The sequence below is a fragment of the Spermophilus citellus genome (assembly GCF_964194105.1).
Source record: "Spermophilus citellus genome assembly, chromosome: 1".
NCBI lineage: Eukaryota > Metazoa > Chordata > Mammalia > Rodentia > Sciuridae > Spermophilus > Spermophilus citellus.
Genome location: NC_138182.1, coordinates 244,380,888 through 244,394,609, shown reverse-complemented (window position 1 = coordinate 244,394,609; position 13,722 = coordinate 244,380,888). Strand labels below are relative to the sequence as shown.

At 37.1% G+C, this 13,722-nt stretch overlaps 1 protein-coding gene across 4 annotated transcripts in view; it reads right to left on the bottom strand.

Annotated features, from left to right (window-relative positions):
* Positions 1-12,509, bottom strand: part of SLC38A9 (solute carrier family 38 member 9) — a 93,486-nt gene extending 80,977 nt beyond the window's left edge. For 2 of the 4 annotated variants that reach the window (XR_014023731.1, XM_081307580.1), the window contains exon 1: positions 12,374-12,509. The gene's annotated coding sequence lies outside the window, so the exon portion shown is untranslated. Of the gene's footprint in view, positions 1-12,019; positions 12,181-12,373 lie in introns of those variants that run through there. The other 2 variants (XM_081307581.1, XM_081307582.1) reach the window with 2 other exon arrangements.
* Between the last annotated feature and the right edge of the window lie 1,213 nt (positions 12,510-13,722).

The window sequence follows — 13,722 nt, the reverse complement described above, 5'->3', positions numbered from 1 at the left end:
AAATAGACCAATATCACATAATTAAATTGAAACAGAAGTCAAAAGCCTTCCAAAAAAGAAAAACCCTGGGGCTGGGATTGTGGTTCAGCCCCTTAGTACCACATAAATAAATAAAATGAAGGTATTATGTCCAACTACAACTAAAAGAATACTTAAAAAAAAAAAAAGCCCAGCACTTGAAAGATTCTCAGATGAGATCTACTAGACATTTATAGAGAACACCAGTCTTCATTCCATGAAATTGAAAGAGAAGAAACACTCCCAAATACATTTTATGAAGCCAGTGTAACCCTGATACCAAAACTAGACAAAGACACACTAAGGAAAGAATACTACAAACCATTATCCCTGAACACAGATGCAAAGATCCTTAATAAAATATTAGCAAATATTCAAAACCACATCAAAAAGATAATACAGGGACTTGGGTTGTGGCTCAGCAGTAGAACGCTGACCTACCATGTGCAAGGCACTGGGTTCGATCCTCAGCACCACATAAAATAAATAAATAAAATAAAGGTATTGTGTCCAACTACAACTAAAAAAAAGGCTGGGCATGGTGGTGCACACCTGTAATTCCATGACTCGGAAGACTGAGGCAGGAGGATTGAGAGCTCAAAGCCAGCCTCAGCAACTTAGTGAGGTACTTAGCAACTCAGTGAGACCCTATATCTAAATAAAATACAAAAAAAGGGCTGAGGACATGATCCAGTGGTTAAGTGCCCCTGGGTTCAATCCCCAGTACCAAAAAAAAAAAAAAAAAAAAAAAGATAATACACCATGATGAAGTGGGTTTCATTCCAGGGATGCAAATCTGGTTCAACATAAACAAATCAAAAAGTGTAATTCACCATTTAAGCAGAATTAAGGACAAAAATCACATGATCATCCCAACAGATGCAGAAAAGGCCTTTGATAAAATTCAATACCCTTTCATGTCAAAAATGATGTAGAAGCTAGGAATTGAAGAGATTTAACATCATAAAGGCCATTTTTGACAAACCCCAAATCAACATCATACTAAATGGAGGAAAAAGTATTTCCTCTAAAATCAGGAAGAAGACAAGGCCATCCACTCTCACCACTCCTATTCAATATAGTCCTTGAAACATTAGCCAGAGTGATCAGGCAAGAAAAAGAAATCAAAGGGATACAAATAGGAAAAGTGAAACTACTTCTGTTTGCTGATAATATGATCCTGGAAGACAAAAAAAAACTCCACCAGAAGACCTTTAGAGCTAATAAATGAGGTTAGCAAAGTAGTAGGATACAAGATCAACATGCATAAGCCAATAGCTTTTCTATATTCCAAAAATAGTTCAGCTGAGTAAGAAATCAGGAAAACCATCCTATTCACAATAACCTAAACAACAACAAAAAAAACTAAAATAAAAAAACAAAAAAACATGGTTGAGGTTGTCGCTCAGTGGTAGAGGGCTCGCCTGACATGTGTGAGGCCCTGTGTTCAATCCTCAGCACCACATACAAATAAATAAATAAAATAAAGGTATTGTATCCATCTACAAATAAAAACAACAACAACAAACCCCACCATCTTAGAAATTAAATATAACCAAGGAGACAAAAGAGCTTTAAAACGAAAACTATGGAACACGGAAGAAAGAAACTGAAGAAGACCTTAGAAGATGGAAATACATTTCATGTTCTTAGATAGGAAAAATCAATATTGTCAAAATAGCCATACCACCAATGCAATTCCCCATAGAAATACCATTAATAGTCTGCACAGAATTAGAAAAAAACACTTCTTAAATTCAGCACCACATAAAATAAATAAATAAAATAAAGGTATTAAAAATTCACTTTTAAGAATAAGAGATTCAGAGTTGCCAAAGCAATACTAAGCAAAAAAAAAGAAAAGCAGGAAGCATCACAATGCCTGATCTGAAATTATACTATAGAGCTGTAGTAACCAAAACAGCATGGTATTGACATCAAAATAGACAAAAAGACCAATGGAATAGACCAGAAGACACCCTGACAATTCCACATACCTACAGCTGTCTGACATTTGACAAAGGTGCCAAAAATATATTATGGAGAAAAGACAGTCTTTTTAACAAATGATGCTGGGAAAACTAGATAACTCTATCTAGTTATGCAAATCTAGTTCAACATAAACAAATCATTCCATCATTGTAGAAAGTTCTATTGTCATATAGGCAATGACAACTTCTACGTTAGTATTTCTAGCCTAAATTTTTCTCCTGAGAAATGAAATTAGAACCCCTATTTCTCACCCTGTACAAAACTCAAATCAAAATGGATCAAAGACTTGGGAATTAGACCAGAAACTTTACAACTGCTAGAAGAAAACACAGGGTCAACACTCCACCATATAGATGCTGGCAAGTCACCTTAACAAGATCCCCCAAAATGCAAGAAAGAATTATTAATTGGGATGCCATTAAACTAAAAAGCTTCTGCACAGAAAAGGAAATGATGAGTGAGAGAGCCTACAGAATGGGAGAAAACCTTGGCCAGCTACTCCTCTGATAGGGGATTAATTTCCAGAATATACAAAGAACTCAAACCCCCCAACACAACCTAATTAGTAAATGGGCAAAAGAAAAACAGCATCTCAATAAAAGAAACACAAAAGGACAATAAATATATAAAAAAATGTTCAACATCTCTAGCAATAAGGGAAATGCAAACCAAAACTAAACTAAAATTTCCTCCCACTCCAGTCAGAATGGCAATGATCAAGACTATGAAAGATAATAAATGCTGGCAAAGTTGTGGGGGAAAAGATATACTTGTATATTGTTGCTTTGGAAAGCAGTACAGAAATTCCTCAAAAAACTAGGGGTGAAACCACCCATATGATCCAGTTATCCCACTCCTTCGTATTTTCCCAAAAGACCTAAATTTGGCATATAGCCACCTCAATGTTTATAGCAGCACAATTCACAATACTAAATTATGGGATCAATCTAGATGCCTGTCAACAGATGAACACATTAAGAAATTGTGATATATATATATATATATATATATATACACACACACACACACACACACACACACACACACACACACACACATATACACATACATACATACATATACATACACAGAGAAGTTCTACTCAGAAAAAAAAAGAAAGAAAAAGAAGAAGAAGAAAACTATCATTTACTGGTAAATGATGGAAATGGAGAATATCATGCTAAGTGAAATAAGCCAACTTATCAGAAACTTAAAGACAGCATATTTTCTCTCATATACGGAAGCTAGACTAAAATAAGGAAAAGAGTGAAGGGAGGACACAAAGAACCAATCAAATATAAAACAATCAAATATAAAATAATAGATGAGCAAAAGGAAGTCTAGTAGAATAGAGGAAGAAGAATGGAAGAGGGGAAGGAAAATGGAAGAAAAAGAAGGGATCATGAACTGAAATCAATTTCCTTGCATGTATGAGTTTGTTGGGATGAACCCAAGTACTATATATAATTATAAAGCTCTGATAAAAAATATTTTTAAAAAGCAAGAAATGTGAAAATTAAAATAGATGAGAAAAAAAGAAAGCCCAAGATAAGTAAGATCCTCTAATTCTTTCTCAAATGTATGCTAACATGTCTATCTTTCCTATCACTACACAGAAGTTGTTTTTCTGGATCACCGATGACCCCATATTGATAAATGACTCAATGGTCATTTCTTAGTCTGTAAAAATTGACCTACCAGAAATATTTGCTTACAGGGATCACTCTCCATCTCCATGATCAAAGAGATTCACTAGGCATCTAGGTTTTCTACCTATCTCACAGGTCCCTCCTACTTCTCTTGTCTCCTTTACTGTTTGTTCCTCATCTCTTAGATCTCTTTGAAGTTGCAAAATTCCAAGATTCAGTCTTTTCCATCTACTCTCAATCTCTTCATAATTTTACCCAGTCTCATGGTTTTAATACCACTGTTTGTGTTGCCCAATAAGGTATCTACTAATCACATGACTAAATTTAAATTATGTAAAATTAAATAAAGTTAAAAATTTAGTACCTCAGTCATAATAGTTACATTTGAGGTACTCAATAGCCACTTCTAGCTACCATATTAGACAATATTAGACAATGTAGAAATAAAACATTTTCATCATTGTAGAAAGTTCTATTGACATAGGCAATGACAACTTCCATGTTAATATTTCTAGCCTAAATATTTCTCCTGAATATCAGACTTACATAGTAAACTGGCTACTCAACATCTTTACCTGGATGTAGTATACAACTCAAAACTAACATGTCTAAAAATTTATTTTCTTCTTCCAAAATTACCCCACCCATTGTTTTCCTCATTTTAGTTGTTGGAATCTTTTCCTAGTTGCTTAGGCTAAAGTTCTTGGAATCATACAGCACTTCTGTTTCTCAGTCTGCATTCAATCCATTAACAAACTTATTGGTTTTTCCTTCAAATATATCCAGCATTTGACCACTATCATTACTTACCAAGTTACTACAACTGCTTTTAAAGGAGCTCCCTGCTTCTACTCTTCTCTCCCTATAGTCTATATTCCAGACAGCAAGTAAAGAATTGTGGATAGATGTAATAAGGAATATGACCTCATCCAACTATTTGTCACATTTGGTGGGAGTGCACTGGCACCCAAAGGGCAGAAATCAGGGATGATGCTAAACATCCTACAATGCATAGGACAATCTCCTTCCAAAAAAAAATGATAATTCTGAGGCTGAGAGAACTTACTCTCGGGGGAAAATAGGAGATTGTGATTAGGGGGCCTTATATGGAAATGGCAGCATTTCATTTCTTTAACTTGATTCTAGATACACGGCTTTTTGCTTTATAATAATTCTCTTCTATTTTCTCTCTCTCTCCCTAAATTCCCCCTCCACTATACACACACATACCTTTATGCACTTTTTTGTATATATATTTCATAATAAAAAATGCAGAGAAAACTGAGTAAGATTTAGCTCAGTGGTAGACCATTGGCCTAGCATGTGCAAGGCTCTGGGCTTACTCCCTCCATCAAAACCAAGACAAATGCCATACCTTTATTCCTCACTTTGTAAGTTACTATTATAATATTCATTTTATAGATAAGAATATAAGGCCAAGAGAAGAGAAGCAACTAATCAAAGTGTTAGAATCAAACTGAGGCAATCTTTGTCCAGAACCTGCACTGTTTGCCCCATATGCTGCACTATCTATCCTGTTCTTTCTCTTTGCGTTTCACTTTCTTCTGTTTGTCACTGCCCAGACCACTTAAAAATTAGTTTCATTGTTGTTGTACTTGTTGAATGGATAATTATGTCAACTTATCCTAATTTTCCAAATGTCACATTTATAGTAGAAATAAAATTTTTGAATCAGAAATCCTGTATTTACCTGTATAATCTGGCATTAATTATTGAATCAGTTTAATTAATTATTAGTTATTAATTATTTGAGATGATTATTAATAACACCCATCTCACTGGGTTGTCAGAGAATTAGCATACTACATTTACCAGTTTGCAAGAAAATAAATGTCTAGGCATATTATTATGATTCTCAAATACCAAATGAAAATACTTGGTTTTTAACATACATAGCCTCTTAAGGTCTCTCTTTTTCCTCTTTTTTTGTACTTCTGCAGATGGAACCCAGAGCCTCAGGTGTACTAGTACTAAACAGGCACTCTACCACTAGGTCACATCCACATGCCCCACCTGAGATCTACCCCTTTTTTTTTTTTTTAAGTGAAAAATTCTTCAATAATGAACAGTTATGCAAATGTTAATCTGCCATTGATTTTGAGATTCAGAAGCCAGTAATAATGTACACTGTTTTTCTTTCTCTGTTTCTTTCCCCTTTCTACTTTATTGCTTGATATTTAAACTAGTAAAAACCCTTATTTAACTTAGTCTTATTGGTGACAAACAAATGTTAAAGAAAAATGTGAAAGCAGTACCTTATGAAAGTAATATTTCAAAACAATAGAGGGGCTGAAGGTATAGCTGGTAGAGCACTTGCCTAGTATGCATGAGGCCCTGGGTTTGATCCTCAGTGGCAGAAGAATAATATAAGGATAATACAAGGAACTTGGGAATAACTTAATCCTGAAAATCAACTTTTTTTTTTTTTTTTTTTGAGATAAGGTCTTCCTAAGCTACCCAAGTGAGCCTGCCTGAATTTCCAAATCTTGTGCTGCCTAGGTGGACCTAGCTAAACTTTTACCTTGCCCTAATCTTGCTTATCTTTGAGGAGAGGAGGCCAAAGGCCAGAAGTCCTCTTCAGGTAGGCTAGCTAAAACTTGTTAGATCTAAGCGCTGCCAAAGCTACAGCCAGTCAATCTCTAACTTCATTTCATCTGCAAGCTAAATGACAATCCCCCACCCCCTCATGATAGTTGATAGTTGCCATGACCCAAACCAGAAAGAATCATAAAGAAACAAAATGAAGTGGTGTCTGAATTCCTGGAAACTCTTTGCCTAGTCCCAGAAAAGACATAAATAAGCCCTCCCTTTTATTGGCTTCTCCCTCCCCCTCATTTTTCTCCCTAAATCTATACACTCCCAATACCGAATGGACAGGAAGTTGGTATAGGAGTTTATCTCCCACTTCTATTCTTGGCCAAGAATAAAGGTCTTCTTCACTACTCAGTGAGTGCTTTGTCTTGCTATTGGTTCCACAATTCCAAGAGAGAAAAGGGACCTAGCTTTTGGAGTCAAAAATTAGTAATATGCAGGTTGGTTTTAAACTCCTAGGCTCAAGTGATCCTCTTGCCTCAGCTTCCCCCAAGTAGCAGGGACTACAAGCATATATCACCATGTCTGGCTAAAATACATAAAAAAATTTTTATATCTCTAAGTTCATATGTATAAACATTTAGAACCATGGCAAATACTACTCTGTATCAGAGCTTGTTATTATTATTTCTGAACTTAATAAAACTAAGCCTAATGTAACTCTATTTTGCAAGGAGGAAAACAACCTATATATTAAGTTGCTAAAAAATGCTAGAGGGCTGGGGGTGTAGCTCACTGGCAGAATGCTTGCCTGGCATGTGCAAGGCCGTGGGTTCAATCCCCAGAACCATTAAAAAAAAAAAGAAAAAAAAATGCTAGAGAAAGAACCATATTATTCCTTAACCCCCAATTGCTTACAAAAAAAAAAAAAAAACCTTCAGAAAGATTTGTTTATATTATACACAATGATTAAACTTATTAAGTAGTGCCTGAATCTTACTCTTGGCTCTGCGTTTGCCAACTATCACTTTGGACAATTTATTTAAATTCCTTAAGATTCACCAGTTTGGAGGATAATAAAATTATGAGTCTTACTGGGTTTGATATTTAAATGCGATAATACATGCAAGGTGCCTCATACACAGTGAATATATATATATTTTAAAAAGCTATCATTTTCATTATGAGTTTGGCTCTTCAAAAGTACCTATAAATGAAATCTGCATTGGCTTACTTCAGGTCTGAATAAAATCAGCTAACATACCTTCATACCCTTAGTAACTCAGCAAGGTAAAAAAAAAAAAAATTAAATGGGGGCTGGGGTTGTGGCTCAGTGGTAGAGCGCTTGCCTCGCACTGGTGAGGCCCTGTGTTCAATCCTCAGCAGCACATAAAAAAGAAAAAAAAATTAAATAAAGATATTGTGTCCCTCTACAACTAAAAAAAAAGAAAAAAAAATTAAATAGTTGACCATCATAAAATGAATGAACTGCCACAAACAGAAGAATACTAAAGGAAAATAATTTATTTCTGAAGAAGAAAATGGTACCATATTAGAGGAAAATTCAAGGAAAAAAAAAACAAATCGATGGAAAGGCAGTGGGAGATGGAAAGATAGAAATAAATTTTACTTATTGAATGCCTCCTCCTGGCCTAATGGCTTACCTGGTATTGTTTAATTCCAATTAATCATTAGAATTTGGGAAATAAGTTTCATCTTCATATTGAAAACAGACAAAGAAAGAAAAGAAATTGAAGGTCAGAGAAGAAATTTGTCCTAAAATCACTTAGCTAATAAAGTTTGAGATTAAAACAAGTCACTCTGATCTGATCCCAAATGTTTTTTCTACTTGATATATGCCTCAAGAAAGAATAAGATTACCTAAAAGACAAAAGAAACATCTATAAATCAGTTCTTTCTTTTTCTATTTTCCTTCTTCTTTTTTAAAAAACAAATCTATCTGTAAGTAAAAAAGAGCAATAAGGGGCTGGGGCTGTAGCTCAGTGGTAGAACACTTATCTCACATGTGTGCACTGGGTTCTATCCTCAGTACCACATAAAAATAAATAAATAAAGATACTGTGTTCACACACACAAAAAAATTCAGTCTACTGTTATATCTTAAAAAAAAGAACAACAAATAAAAAAAAGGACAATAATATACAAAATGGCAAATAGTCTTAAATTATTTAAAACACAGCTGGGACTAGGATGATTGAAAATGCATGCCTGGGTATCCAGACAGCAATTTGAACACAATAAAATTTGTTTTCTTGAAGTCAACTAGTTTAGATGAATCTATTTCCTATTGCAGACTTTTTTGTCTCAAGGTTAGGTATTCTTTAGGCAGCAACAACGCTTCTAGTGGCAGTGAAACAGGAAAAGGACAATAGCCAAGTAGAGTAGCAAAAAGATACCTGCTTAAACAACTGTAGAAATAGATGGCTACTCTTCAAAATTTACTTTGTAACCAATATACTCTGCCACATAATTTAATATGAGAATGTGACTGAGTTTAGAGAGACTAGATCCTTTTAACTCCTGAAGATTATATTTTAACTACAGAGTGAATGCTAGGAAAACAGGAAAGAGAAATTTAGAAAGATCCTGGAATTTCAGTCAGCCTTACCAAAAAATAATAATCAAGAATTAAAATAAAGGTTCCAGCTTATTAATATATGAATATTTGTTTTGAACAAGCCTGAAATTTTGTGCCATAGTAAAATTATTTATTTCAAGGAAGCAGAAAACTGACAATATCTTAGCAATTTAAGTAATTTGAGGAGTCCAAAGTTCCTGGTGCCTTTTAATCGAATATTTAATAATTTTCAAGTAAATATGATGAACTTGAAAGGAAACTGGTAATTTTCAGCTGCCTCAATTAGCCTGAATGTCAGATTTCCCTAGAATGTTGTTTAAAAGGAATTTCATGCCTTTTTTAAATGTCTTGATGAGAACTATAAAATATTTTGGAGTAAGATGAATTTGGTTGAGAGGTGAATTAGAGTTCCTTAGATATTATTATATAGATGATAATGCAGAAAAGTCTATCAACGATTAACTAAAATGCTAAATATTCTTCCAGTATTTATTTGCCATAGATATAACATTGCTATGATTTTTGGTAAATATGCAAGTTGTCATAAACAGACATATTCACTTCAATATTTCATTCAATATTTTAGCTTTAAAACAAAGTCACAGATGTGAGACTATTAAGTCAAAGCTAAGTCAACCAATAAGGAGTTCCTAATTGTTTAAGATTGGTTTAAAATGGAGTCCTACTATGGTTTGTATATTTGTATTCCCTCCAATATTCATAATGGAACTTAATTGCCAATGTTATGGTGTTAAGAAATGGGGCCTGAGCCAGGCACTGTGGTGCATGCTTGTAATCCCAGGGGCTTGGGAGGCTGAGGCAGGAGAATTGCAAGTTCAAAGCCAGCCTCAGGAACTTAGTGAGGCGCTAAGCAACTCACTGAGACCTTGTCTCTAAGTAAAATACAAAAGAGGACTGGGGACATGGTTCAGTGGTTAAGCGCCCCTGAATTTAATCCCCAGTACGACCAAGAAGAAGAAGAGGAAGAGAAAGAGGAAGAGGAAGAAGAAGAGGAGGGACCAGCCAGGCACAGTGTCACAGACCTGTTGTCCCACCTATTTGGAAGGTTGAGACGGAAGAATCATTTGAGTCCAGGAGTTTGAAGCTAGCCTGGACAATAGGACAACAGGAAGGGACCCCTTGTCTCAAAAAAAAAAAAAAAAAAAAAGGAGATGAGATGACTAAATTATAAAAGGGCCAAAGGGAACTAGGTAGGCCCCTTTTTACCTTTCTATCCCTTCTAACATGGGACACACATGTATCAATTTGCAATAGAATACCAACAAATTTAACTATGGACCCATCACACAATTATTTATATGTTCTTTCTCAAAGGCTAAAAATTTAGTCTTCCGGAATACATATGTGTTCCGTGGTAGAAGGGAGAGAAATATACCAAGAAGGCATCATTTTAGAAGGCTCTCACCAAACATTGAATCTGACTGTACCTTGATCTTGACTTCATGCTCCAAGAACTGTTAAATATAAACTTGCTATTTATAAAATATTAAATTTGAGGTATTTCTTAGAGCAGTATGAACCAAGTGAGATAGGTCCCAATAAGAAATCAATGGTTTACCAGATAAATGTGATAACTTGAAATGTTATTTAAAATGTTGGTCCTTTAATGAAGAACTTATCTTCTTCAAAAAGACATAGAGAGGGGTTGGGGTTGTAGCTCAGTGACAGAGGAAGGGAGTTAGATAAATTTGCCACTGATCTTTCAATTATGGATTTATACAGAAGAAAACACATATGCCTTAACAGAAATACAGGCCTGGAAGAAAATTTTAACCTCTTAATCCTTTTTAAAAACTTTAATGGCATTATATCTTTTTTTCTTTCTTTCTTTCTCTCTCTCTCTCTCTCTCTCTCTCTCTCTCTTTCTTTCGGATGGAATCCAGGACCTTAAGCATGCTAGGCAAGTGCTCTACCTCTCAGATACTATTCAGCCCTATTCTTCTAAAAAAATATTATAGAGTATCATTTTAATTTGCAATTCAGGTTGGTATTCCTATCTTTCTGTGCTAATTTTACCCATTATTGTAAATATTTAGGGTATTATAAAATAAATTTAAAAATCACAATTAACAGCAATTTTTATGTATGTAACTGCAATAGACAGTACTTAAGATTATGAGGGGAAAAAACGATTTTCTAACTGTTCTCAGAGCTCTAAAGGGCATAAATAGGAAAGGAAAGGTAAACTTTGTTTTCTTAGAGGCATAGAAACGATAGGTGCTATCTTTGCTATCAACCTTTTATCTTCATATGAAGAATTGTAGTTGTTTAAGGCAGAAATTTTTCTTAAAGTTACGTATTTAGGGTTACTTTGAACTACTGAAAAGTTTAAATAAAAGCCTTTCCCCTGAGCAGTTGTCTATTATTCTGTATATGTCAATTCAATATCATGTCCCACAAAGGCATTAAAAAGAAAAAGGCAAGCTGGGCTTGGTGGTGCACAACTGTAATCCCAGCGACTAGGGAGGCTGAGCCAGGGGGACTGCAAGTTCGAGGTCAGCCTCAGTAACTTAGGAAGCCCCTCAGCAACTTAGCAAGACGATGTTTCAAAAATAAAAAAGGACTGAGGACCTGGCTCAGTGGTTAAGCGGTCCTGGTTTCAAAAAAAAAAAAAAGAGGGGGTGTACTCAGTGTGTGGCTCAGGGGTAGAGGGCTTGCCTAGCATGCATGAGGCCCTAAGTTCTATCTTCAGCATCATGAAACAGAAAAACAACTTACTACTGAATTATTTAATAGTGTAACGACACAAAAAGATCCCCAGAGATTAAGAAAAAAGGAAGGGGTGCGCCTTAGAGTTTGCAAATCTGCTGTTCTCACTGTCCGGCTCATGACAATGAGGTTTTAGTCAAGTTGGCTGCTAACTGGCTGTCTGGTGATGAATGGGTTCCTCTAACTAGGGGGAATCTCAGTTTTCTCATTTGTAAAGTGAGGCGAATGCTCTTGTCCAGATGTTCTCCCAGCTCCAGTATTCTTAGCTAACATATCAAGCCACCCACTATCAGGATACTCAACTGGCACCAGTCAATCTCGTGACAAGCATGCGAAGCGCTTACCAGCGATGGCCCCCCCAAGCCATCTGTGGTCCTAGCTCAAGGCGAAAAGGGGTTTCCGTCCTTAAACCCTGTCGCCAGCTATTCCCCACTCTGAAAAGAGAAGGGTACTCGGTTCCTGCAAAACCCCAACTCACCTTCTCTCACCTGGGGATCAAGATGTTCATCTGTCTTACCACTTAACACTTGCCTTTTCCCCAAGGCTTCAGTAGACGCCCGCTTCCTCTCCCGGGGGCTCCCAGACTTTACCGCTCTCCAGCCCGTGAGGAGGCGAGGAGCGCGCGCAGCCTCCGGGGAGCAGCCTCCGCGGCCCGGGATTTGGCTTCGCGGCTCCCCCAAGAAGCTGCAGTGCCGACTCGCCACACCAAAAAAACGACTGCAGGTGACAGCCGGCTTCGGCACAAGCTCAGCCCTCCCTGCCGCCTCCGGTCGGCTCCCTGCCCACCCTCCGGAGGGGATAATTTGTTTGCAAGACCAGAAACGTGCTCTACCTGAGCAGGCCAACTGGACGGGAAGGCGTAGACCCTTTTCCAAACCCTGGCAATTCGCGGCCGCCGAACTATTAGTCACCCAAACAGGAAGAGGCAATGGCTTGGGCCGCGGGGACCGGCGGGCAATGGAGTTCTGTGCGCGCTGGGCCCGCGGCCTCTGTCAAAGCTCGGACGCCGCGGACTACGATTCCCAGAAGGCCCTGCGGCCGTGCGCTCCTCCGGCGGAGCCGGGTCGGCGTTGGGAGGAGCGCGCCCCGCGCGCAGGTGTGCGGTCCGGAGGGCGCTCGAGGCTCCAGGGCACCTGGGAGTAGTGGCTCGACCTCCTGTCGTATTTACAACCTCGGAGGCGCTGTGAGAAATCGTTGATGGGCAGTCCCCACGTCGGGCTGACCTCCCTTTGTCTGTCTTCTCAGGCTTTCGCGGCTGTATTTGTACTATGTGGTCATGTGCTTGGACCTTACAGACACCTATCGGACCTGGTTTTGAAAAAAAGAAAGAAAGAATAGAAATTAAGAAAGGGAACCAAATAGAATTGCTGAGTTGTCCATCGTATAGACATTTAGGTTGGTTTTCTATGTATTGATAAATTATTCTCTAAACTAAAAGACTTTGGGGGGATTTTAGCCCCCTTCTTCCCAGCAGATTTCCCAAAGCCAACGCAAATAAATATACAACCTAGGTAAAAATTATGTGATTGTTAGAAAAGTCAGCTGAAAGTAAATCCGTGAAAACCATATGGCAACCCCTAAGCCCTTCCTACATAGGCAGCCAGTGGCTCATAGAAATAAACCAGCAAAAAACAAAAAACAAACAACAACAAACCCCAAGCAAACAAAAAACCCCAAACCAACAATATGTGCTGTAACGTCATCAAGAACTAAATTTAAAAATCCATTTAACAAATAACACTGAATGTCAAGTATTTTACATATATTTCCTTTTAAGCTATTATCACAATTTTCTAAGTGTATATTATCTCTGTTTCACAGGTAAAGAAACTGTCTTAAACCAGGCACAGTGGTGGCAGATGCCTGTAATCCCAGGTACTGGGGAGACTGAGGCAAGAGGATGGAAAATTTGAGACTAGCCTAGGCAGCATGGCTAGACCCCATTTCAAAGAAAACAACCCCCTTCCCCCCAAAAAAAGTCTTAAAAGAATTTACGTGATTTGCCAAGGCTAAATACCTTTCAAGTGGCAAAATATCTGTAATTCAAAAATTAAGGTCTTATCCCAAAGCCTGTGTTTTCAAACTATCAAATACTGGCTCTGTTGTTGAGGACCCAATGAATGCAACGTAGGTGATTTTGTGTATGTTGCCTTTAAGAAAGATAGAAGTTACTTTGTTGAT